The sequence below is a fragment of the Hypanus sabinus genome, chromosome 30 (genome assembly GCF_030144855.1).
Source record: "Hypanus sabinus isolate sHypSab1 chromosome 30, sHypSab1.hap1, whole genome shotgun sequence".
Taxonomy (NCBI): Eukaryota; Metazoa; Chordata; class Chondrichthyes; order Myliobatiformes; family Dasyatidae; genus Hypanus; species Hypanus sabinus.
Window position 1 is genome coordinate 15,082,931 of NC_082735.1, and position 10,989 is coordinate 15,093,919.

At 39.3% G+C, this 10,989-nt stretch overlaps 1 long non-coding RNA gene across 1 annotated transcript in view; it reads left to right on the forward strand.

Moving 5' to 3' along the window:
* LOC132383343 (uncharacterized) overlaps positions 1–4,687 on the forward strand; it is a 64,383-nt gene extending 59,696 nt beyond the window's left edge. Inside the window, exons 2-3 of the long non-coding RNA XR_009508630.1 lie at positions 3,153–3,299; positions 4,567–4,687. This is a non-coding gene — a long non-coding RNA (uncharacterized LOC132383343). The remainder of the gene's footprint in view (positions 1–3,152; positions 3,300–4,566) is intronic.
* The last annotated feature ends 6,302 nt before the right edge of the window (positions 4,688–10,989 follow it).

Consider the following 10,989-nt stretch of genomic DNA (forward strand, 5'->3'; position numbering starts at 1 on the left):
CCATGTGTTGTCAGCGAGGAGGCACTATATGAGGCTTGCTGCTGGAGAGGCTACATACTGGCAGGGAGAGATTTACACATTCATCTCTCCTTTTCTCAAGACTGCTAGCCAAGTGGAAGCTGCAAGTGAGAGCGGCAAGCACTACCCACTACACGACCACACTAGATGCATCACAACCACCATTTTGACACCTTTGTGAGTGTAAAGCACCAGAATCTACTCTATGTGCATTAATGTTACTGCATGACTCTCAAGACAAAAAGCTGCTTATAAAAGTAGATGCAAAGACCAAAGCCCAGCTGGATGAATGGAAGGCCAAAAAGTAAGGGGTCAATGGAGATACAAAAACAAAGAATTCTTCAGATGTTGTGGATGAGGAAACCAGGAGAAGGGATCAGATTGTAAAGGGAGCAACAGAAGGATTAATAAGAGAAAACTCCAGTGAACTAAATCCCCAAGATCACGATGCCCAACCTAGAAGAAGAAAAAAGGAGGAGAAAGATGTCCAGAGCTGTCAAAACCACTTCCTGCCATCTCAAAATCAACTCCTACAACTGCCATGGAGGAGGCCCCAGAACCTGAGATTGTTACCATAGCAACATGTTTTACCGACAAATCAGAGTGACCTCTGTTGCCAGGAAAGACGTTATCTCATAAGACGTGACCATGCTTTCTTGGTGCCAGAAGTGTGGTCTGCCCAGAACATTCATCAGTCATTTGATTGGACACAAAAGATGCATTTCACTGCATGTTTTAATATTTCAATGTATATGTGACAAATAAAGCTAATCTTTTAAAAAAAAATCTGATCTTTATCTTTAGTTGGGGACTGCCCTAAAAATGATTAGTTAATTAGAATAGGTTTTTAGACTAGGTGTTTGCTTTATGATCACCATTATTCTTACCACATTTCACATTGGTTAGTTTATTAAATTTGATCTCCAGATGATATGTAGAAACTTGTATTTATGTCTCCAGATCAGTTCATAAACAAAACCGTAAACTTCTCTATTGCTCAAGTGACTAAAATTCGCCAGTCGAATATCTTAAGACTTCTGTTCTAGTCCAGCGAACTTTCTCAGAATGGTTGCTGCACATTGATTTCACCTGGTAAAATAAACTAAATGCATAATTCAGGAAAGATACGAGGATGCTGATCAAGAGAAAAGATTCTAGAGGTGATTGCTGCATTTTACTGTACAAAGAACCTTCTTTCTTATGTCCACTCAGGCCTAGAGGGCCGGCGTCAGGCACGAAGACAGACTCTCCTCTCCTCCCTCTCCCTCATCAGTGTGTTGAGTTCATCTACATTATCCGTGCTGCTATCTTCTAGGAGTGTGTTGACCATAGTCTTGGGAGGGCGCCCAGGGTTCATCCTCCTATGCTTGAGCTCCCATGTGATGACTAGGCTGGCAGGTAGCTCAGAGTGGTGTAGTCAGTGCCCCACTAGTTTCAGTCTTCTCACCTTGATTTTAGTAGTGAGCATCGGTAGATCGTCGTAGAGCTCAGCGTTCATCATGTGCTGTTGCCAACTCATGCCAAGAGCCATCCGGAGCATTCGTGTATAGCAACCATCTAGTGACTTTCACATGGTCTTGGTGAGTGTCCACGTTTCGCGTCCGTTCGTGAGAATGGACTCTATGACTGCTATGAAGATCCTCTTTTTGAGCCCTTTGGTCAGGTTCGACCTCCTGATTTCCTTCATGTTGTTCATAGCCCTCCACCCCAGCGCCTTCTGTAGCTTTATGTCCTTCTCCAAACTCATCATTCTTGACCTGAGGTAGTCTAAGACTTTCTTAATCATTCTTTGTGGTCTTGAGAGTACCTTTGTCACAGTTGAATGCCATGTACTCAGTCTTTTTAACATTTAGGTTTTGCAGATGACATATTACAAAGAACCAGTTTAGTTTAAATAGGTTATGGTAAGTAATTGATCTCAAGTAAAGCAACATCTGGCATCCACAAGCTTAATGAGATCCTACTTCTGATCTCCATCTTGTCAAGATTATAAAGAGTCTAAAACTATGGGTAAAACTGGTGATGTAGAGATCTACAGCATCATTTGCTATGGATTCAAGAATCACCAGTCAGAATACTTTATGATGGTAGATTTTACAGTCAACAGTGTCTCTGAGTGTTTTGGCACAAAATTCACTACAAGCTAGTGAATAGGTACAGGCTATGATTTTTATGTGCTAATGAAAGGTTGGCCTTTATGGGAGAAATAAAAAGAGGGGAAATTGTGCTTCAGCTGATAACAGCCTTTTTCAGATGCAATCTGGGACATAATGTTCAGTCTGACCGCCAGAGCACTGAAAGGATATATTGGGCATGGAGGGGACACAATGCAGAAATATTAGGATGATAATACAGCTTAATGGCTTAAATTTTGATGATGGTTCACATAAAACCTGACTTGTACTTGGGAGAGTTTAAATGGTTCATCCAGTCAAGGTATTTAAAGTTATAAAATTATTCGGTAAAATGGGGAATGTGGAACTATAGGGCACAAATTTATAATCAAATAAGCCATCAGCAGAAACTTGTGGGTTTAGAAGTGGGGCAGACTGGAAGCACTAACCTACTTGATTTTAAATGTACCATACATTTATTGCATTAATTTCAGTTAATTCCACATTATTCTTAGTCAGTTGGAATGGAAGTGATTAAGTAAGAGTATGTTCACAGCCTACAATTAGAACATCTGTGCTTCTTCTCTACCCTTGATTAATACACTGTCTGGGAATTCATAAATCCTCTTTGATCTTAGTAAATATTTATAGCACTTACTACTTACATGAAAAATATGGAACAAATCTAATCAGCACCCAAGGAACCTCTGAGTTACAGGTAGTGATTGGATGGGTCAAATGCATTAAGTACCAGTTTGGCCAAGAAACCCAATGATAAATAGCTGAGTGAATAATTGAAGCAATTAATCAAAGTTAATTATTTTGGGTATGTATTAAATATAGATGTATGGTGCTACGGATATGCGTACAGATAAAAATATCCAATACTTTGCTTTGTGTAGCTACTGAAAGGATTCAGCAGAGTTATTGTAGTCTGTGGCGCGTGGTAAGAAATATGTAGTATTAGCTGTGTGACAAATTGCCCACAGCAGGGGAATGGACATTACATATGTTTTCTAGTTGCAGAGTATCCCAGATAAATGAAGTCACAAATCTTACAGTCAAGCTAAGCCAGTGGAGGAGATGACAGATACTGTGAGGGGGTGGCGTGGTAGGAGTCGAACGAGATGGCTTGAGATTCCTGAAACATCACCTAATTTTCTCAAGGTAAAGTACAAAATCCACTGATGTTTCGGCAGACAACTTGTGCATTTTTTTCCCCCTCCTTCTTCTGGCTTGCTCAGACTAAGCACTGTGGCGAATCTGATCAGAGATCAGCAGCGTTGAGATATCAGCCATCTCTACTTTCTCATCGGACTTAGCCATGGTTTCATTGCGCTTGAAAATGAAATCAAGTTCTCAATAAAGTGCCAAATGTGTGCTTCGCTGCTGCCTTTTAATAATCTATTAAACTTACATCCCACCTACCCTCCCCAGGAGGATTTAAAGATCCTATGGCATTATTCCAAAGAAAACTGGCAAGTAATCATTTCTTAACCAAATTGCTTAGAAAGAGATTATCTAGTTATAATAGCTGGTGGCAGATTTCTGTGGGCACATTGGCTCCTACATTTCTTATGCTATCATCATGACTGAACTTTATGAGTTGTTCAGCACTTTATCAAGGTTGTAAGCCCAGCGTATGTGCTTACAAAGGATTGCAAGGTTTGCTGAGAGGATCATCAGGGTCTTTCCACCACCCATTCGAGATAATTATCAGGAGCTCCCTTAGTATTGTCAATGATCCCTCCCATCTGTCCAACAATCTCTTTGACCCCCTACCATCAATTAGGAGGTACTATTGCATTAGGACAAGAATTATTGGGATAGGAAACAGCTTCCTCCCGCAGGCCGTAAGATTACTGAACTCCCTGCTACCACCCTGGTCTCATCATGTATGAAGCGCAGTAGTTTTATACTGTAATCATTGTACATGCACCTTATTATTTGTAAGTTTATTTGTGGTAATATTATTTTATATGCACTCTGTTGTGCAACTTGGTCTGGAGGAATGTTGTTTCATGTGGTGGTATAGATGTGTAGGGTTGAAAGACAACAAACAGAACTTGAACTAATTCTTTTTATGACATATGAAAAGATTTCAAAGGTTTCAAAGGTACATTTAATGTCAGAGAAATGTATACAATATACATCCTGAAATGCTTTTGACGTATATGTCATATTTCAATCCAATAGTCAATTAGATTAAGGTTTGGTTACAGGCATCAGCCAAATTCTGGGCTATAGTAATCCTAATTAAATTAAATTAAAAAGCACAAGCTTTGACGAGATACACCAGGTGAATAAAAGCTTATTTGTTTGTTTGTTGATAAAATGCTTACATTCATCATGCTTTAAAGGTAGACACATCCACCAGGCAAATCTCAGTTCTGGTTTCCATTAATCAATTGAATTTTTGCATTCTTTTCTCCAGCAATCTCATGAAAGTGCTACGCTTACTCAATGCAGCGGAAGTGAAAAATACTCCAACCTGTTCATAAAGAATAGAGACTGTTGCAGTGAGGAAAATTTCCCAGAAGTAAAGCATGCAGATAAAAGTGTGAACCAATTAATGAATGTATTGTAAATGTAATAATAAAAGTGGTTATATGTACCTGCATGAGCTTAATTGTTACAAATGTACATCATTAACGCAGCTGATACAATGTGAACCCAGAGGACTCACATCCACTCATTGATCTTATTGACACTAACATGTTACAATACTCTCAATCTCACTACTATGGTGCATAAATCAGTTAGCACAAGCATAATTCATTAAACCAATTGTCTTAGGTTTATTTAATGTGGATGGATTGTATGCTTTTCTGAAAGTTTCTTTGACAAAATTGGTAAATTAGCAATGCACAATTCTAGTCTTGTAGAGAATCCATAATATATATGCATTGTGGTTCCTTAAAGTTGTCATAGCTGGAGAAGGTAGTGGGGATAAGCTCCTACTATCTCTTGCTCCCAATGGTGAGTGCCTCAAATAGTATCTGACCCACCAAGCCTAACTCTTGGCCTTCACCTGTGGCTTAGCTACTAAACATGGGGGACCTGTTTCTACTGACAGGAAAAGGTGCAAAGACAGGTTACTGGTACCTTAAAACCAGTCATTTTAGGCAAATTGGGCTCATCAGCCATGGTTGGCAGCTAATCTAGGAGAAGGGAATCACTGATCTCAAGTTTCTGCTGCCCTATGGCTATATCCAGTCATTGGGAAGGCTTCAAGAGTAATCCCTGAGGAAAAACCCAGAGCTGCAGTCCCAAAGGCAGTCCTACATCGTGATCAGCACTGACTGGCAACTCCTGTGATGCCCTGGTTCCAAACTGTATCGGTTTCTGCCATTCCTTTGGATTTATTGGCTACTTGGAGAGGGGGAGTCTGCTGCATGGGCAACAGCTTTCTCTCCATAATGTACTACCTGGATTGTGTACCATATAAACTGCTGGGATGCAAAATCCATGTGCAACCCTGACCAACGGAGGTCTGAGCTGCATTTCATGTTACAATAACTATGGAATGTGGAACATATCTGAAAACTATGCAAAGTCTGTTCACTTTTCACACAAGGAAATGCAGATAAATAAATAAAGGAATGTGGGAAGATCCAAAACAACTGTAAAATTTTACCTTAAATATTTGTACAGTCCTAGATGTATCAGTAAATGTTTTTGGAGGATTCAAAACCAAACAATCTCATTCTTCTCAACTCACATTCACTACTTTTATGACTGAATACATATCGAAATTACTCCCGACATCTGTGGTGTAAAACAATCAAGCCAGTGTTAGTTTCTAGATCATGTAGATTGGAACAATATTCTCTTGGGTGAAATTTGGGCTTTAAAACACAAGTATTTGACTTCTATTAAGTCCTGTGCAGACTAAATACCTTTTAAATTATTCTCAACATCTCATTGTATGAAGCCATCACACCAGTGTAAGTTTCCAGACAAAGAAGTTTGAAACAATATTTTGTTAAATGGTATAATTTTATGTTGACTTCAATTAATACCTTTTCTAAGAGTAGTATGGATGCTGGAATTAAATTTCTGGGTTCAACCAACATATAAAGGCACAAGATTCACAACTTAAAGTGAAAGATGAGCTTCCAGCCTTCTATGAAACCAGCCATATGACCTGAGAAATGGCAGATGGATTTTAATCCTGATAGATATGAGGTGATATATTTTGGGAATAGTAATGAGGCTAGGCTATGAATTGTTGGATCACAGGGAGTAGAAAGGAACAAGGAGACGATACAAGCCATCAGATTCTTCAAAGTGGCAACACAGTTTAAAGAAGGTCAATGGAGTGCTGGGCTTCATGAGGTGAGGCATTGAATACAAACGCAGTGAGGTTATGCTCCAACATTATAAAACATTGATCATACTTCAGATGGAGTGCTTCATAAAGTGAACACTACAGGAAAGATATAATGACATCGGACAGGGTGCAAAGTAGACTCACCAGGATGTTGACTGGGATCACAAAACACAAGGACATCTGCAGATGCTGGAAAGCCAAAGCAGGACTGATGAAGGGTCCCAGCCCAAAACGTTAACGGTTTACTTTTTACCATTGATGCTGCCTGGCCTGCAGAGTTTTTCCAGCATTTTGTATGTGTTGTTATTGACTGGGATGAAGCATTTCAGTAATGAGGAGAGACTAGAGAGTCAGGATCTGGTTTCTCTGGAGCGGAGGAGATTAGGAGAGGAAGTGCTTGAGATATGCATTATAAGGTTATGAAGTGTATAGATAATGGACCCAGCAGAAAATTATTCCTCATACCCAAGGAAGATAAATTAAGACTTCTGTTTAGGTTAAGTGTGAGGAGATTTTAGGGGGAATCTGAGAGGGAATCTTACCCACCCTGAGAGTGATAAATACCTTGAATGCACTGCCCAAAATATTGATGGAGCAGAATTGCTAAGAACTGACTATATTAAATCTTTAATTACCTGGGTATAGAAAGCTGTTGCCAAATTGCTGGATGATAGCATTAATGCCAATGAGTACCTACAAGTCAGCTTGGAAGAGGTAGACCAAATGGTCTGTTTTCATGCCGCATGATCATGGTGAGGTGTCTACAGCTAGAGAGCATAGGTTTAATATGAAAAAGAAAAGGTTTAAAGGAGAGATGAGGAGTAAATTTTTCATTCAAAGATGAATTGGTATCTGGAATGAACCTGTTGTGACAGGAACAGTAGTAATATTTTAGAGGCAACTGGACGTCACTGAATTAAAGATATTGAATTGATGCTGGCAAATGGGATTAATAAAGATAAGGATGATGGTCAACATAGACATGATGGGCTGTAGGCCCTGATACTTTTATGTGTTATTTCTGACGCTATGACCGGATAAAAGGTCATTCAATTTTAACCTGGTTACAAGAGGAATTAGTCAAAAGGCATCAAGGTATAAACACCCCAGATTGCAAACTTGATAAGAAAAATAAATAATATCTTGGTGACTCGAAGTTTCAAAGATTCAGTTTATATTACATTTATTATCAAAGCATGTATGTAGTAGACAACCCTGGGTTTCATCTTCTTGCAGACAGCCAAGAAACAAAGAAACCAAAGCATGGAACCTGTTGAAAGAAAAACAACAAACTGCCTAATGTGCAAAAAAAAAAGAACAAATCGTGTAAATGATAAAAACAAAAAAAATTGAATAACACAGAATATAAAATGCCAAACCACATATCATTAAAACATTTAAACACATTCAGTTCAGTTCCAACAAGCTCTGTGTCATTTGTTAACTTCAGGCCACAAAGCCAGTCCATCCTGATCAAAGACGCACAAAGTAACAACAAAAGAGTGACTAGAAAGCAGAAACACATCATAGCATGAACTACAGAGTCCAATTACAAACCACATCGACTAAACCTTGCCTAAGACCCAGTACTCTGGCACCATCCAGAGCAAGCCTAAGTAATTAACAAGGAATGTAAACAAGAGTTTAAATATTAGCTATGATTTTTATTTTGTTGTTAAGCTTATAGACAAACTCTCATGACTGAATATGCTTTTTCACAGATAATGCTTTTGGAATAATATTCTTCTTATTAGACTAACTGGCTTCTTCATTCCATTGCAAGACGAGTGAATCTGCAGATGCTGGAAATAAATAAAAAACACAAAATGCTGGCAGAACTCAGCAGGCCAGACAGCATCTATGGGAGGTGGTAATAAATACGTTTCGGGCTGAAACCCTTTATCAGGAGTGAAGTAACATGGGATGGTGGAAGGGGGATAAGAAGTGGGGGGAGGGATAAAGTAGAGAGCTGGGAAGTGATAGGCTGGAGGGAAATGGGCTTGGGGGAAGGTAGAGAATTATGGGAAATAAAAGAGAAAGAAAGATAGGACTGGGGGGATACATTATAGTGAGGGGGGAAAAGAAAGAGAAAGAGAACCAGACTAAAATAATAGATAGGGATGGGGGAAAGGGTGGGGGGCAGGGGTATCAACGGAGGTCAGTGAGTTGGATGTTCATGCCGGCAGGAAGGGGACTACCTAGGCAGGAGATAAGGTATTGCTCCATTGACCTGCATGTGGCCTCATCTTGATGTTAGAGGACTGGGAGACCGTTTTGCCGAACACAGGCAGTGGCAGGATCTCCCTGTGGCCACACACTTCAATTCCACAGACCACTCCCACTCCGACATGTCTGTCCATGGCCTCCTCTACCCAACCTTACCCCCATCCCTATCTATTATTTTAGTCTGATTCTCTCTCTTTTCCCCCCCTCGCTATAATCTCTCCCCCCAGCCCAACCTTTCTTTCTCTTTTATTTCCCATAATTCTGCACCTTCCCCCTAGCCCATTTCCCTCCAGCCTATCACTTCCCAGCTCTCTACTTTATCCATCCCCCCCACTTCTTATGCCCCCTCGACCATCCTATGTTACTTCACTCCTGATGAAGGGTTTCAGCCCGAAATGTCGTTATTACCTCCTCCCATAGATGCTGTCTGGCCTGCTGAGTTCTGCCAGCATTTTGTATTTTTTTTATTTTCTTCATTCCATTCTTTTTTTATAAGAAAAGGAAGTATTAATTTTGTTTGGAAGAATTACTATGCTTTTTTATTTATTCTTTTGCATTTACTTGCAATTTGTCTATGAAACAAAAGCTGTTTTTAATGTGTGACATAAGTCCACTTTCCAGCTCAGTCATAATCTATATATTATTGCTTCTCCAATCAATATATGGCTTACCCATTGAAAATGCGATATAGTTAAACAACTTGGAACATGCTGTTCAAGCAAGGATCTTTAGCCACTGTTTCCAACCACATGAGAAGAAAAAACAAGCTGTCTAAACACTTGCAATGGAATATCAACACTAGCCTTGTTGCCAACAAACTAAAACTGAAAATAGATCTTTTGCTTTTAATAGAACAAGAAACATAAACCAGTAGAGCACAAGAACAGATCCTTCACCTCAAAACACTGTGTTAAACTAATTTTAAATTAATAATCAAATATCCAACTGAACTAATCTCATTCGCCTACACAAAGACCACCTCCCTACACTTCCTCACATTTATTTGCCCTTCTAAGATTCCGGATTGTTCAATATTGTTTCCAATGCAGAAATGTAATGCAGAACAAAATAATTGTTACCCCCAATATCGCATTAAAAAATCAATAAAATTAAGAACACAATAAATATAAATAAATAAGATAGGTTTAGGTACATAGATTGATTGTATGTATATAAAGTGATGCTAGGCACAGGATGTCAGTACATAAGGAAATGATAAAGTAGTGGTGTTGGGGCCGTGGAGGGGTGGGTTAAGGGGTGGAGCTGTTGATCAGCTGTACTGCATTGAGTAAAGTAACTGTTTTTGAGTTTGGTAGTCCTGGTGTTGGTGCTATGTAGCCTCCTCCTTGATGGGAGTGAGACAAACAGCCCATGAGCAGGATGGGTGGGATCTTTTATGATGTTATTGGCCCTTTTCCTGCACCTTTCTGTACGTATGTCATTGATAGCAATGTGCACCACAACCTCTGGCTGTTCACTCTCCCCCTTGAGAAAGTTTTACAGCTACTCTGAGACATTATTGTCGCTAAAATTGGACATGATATGAATGAGATATGAAATCTTTGTCTCTACAATGCGTGTTTGGTAGAGAGGAGAACAGCTTTGCAACCCATAGTGTATAATGCCAAAGGTCAAGGCACAGTAATAATCTAAGCACAGATGGGGTATAAGATCCTGAGATTCATCTTCCCACAAAAAGCCACAAAACAACAAAACTCCATGGAACTCACTCAAAGAAAACATCAAGTATCCAACAGATTAAAAAAAAAACAACATATCACATAAATGGCAGAAAATGAGCGAAAAACACAGAATATAAAGCATAAAACCATTCAATCAGTCTAGGAATGCTCACAAAGTTTCTAGTTCCCAGAAACAATTTTGATCAAGTAGAAGCAATGAGATCCAAAGTGTGAACAGCTTCAAGTTCCTGGACATCAATCTCAGAGGGTCTATCCTGGGCCCAACACATTGATGTAGTCATGATGAAGACACTCCAGTATCTATACTTCATTAGGTGTTTGAGAAGATTTGGTATATAACCAAGCAAGCCAGCAAATTTCTCTCAAAGCTCCCTTCTCATTATTACCATCAGCGTGGAGGTACAGGAACATGAAGATGCACAATCAATGTTTTAAGAGCAGCCTCTTCGCCTCCGCCATCTGATTTCATAACGGCCCTTAATTCCATGAACACCACCTCACTATTTTGCACTCTTTTTACACTATTTATTTACTTTATATATATATTTCTTTTTGCAAATTATAGTAGTATTATTTCTACAGCAAAACACCAAAT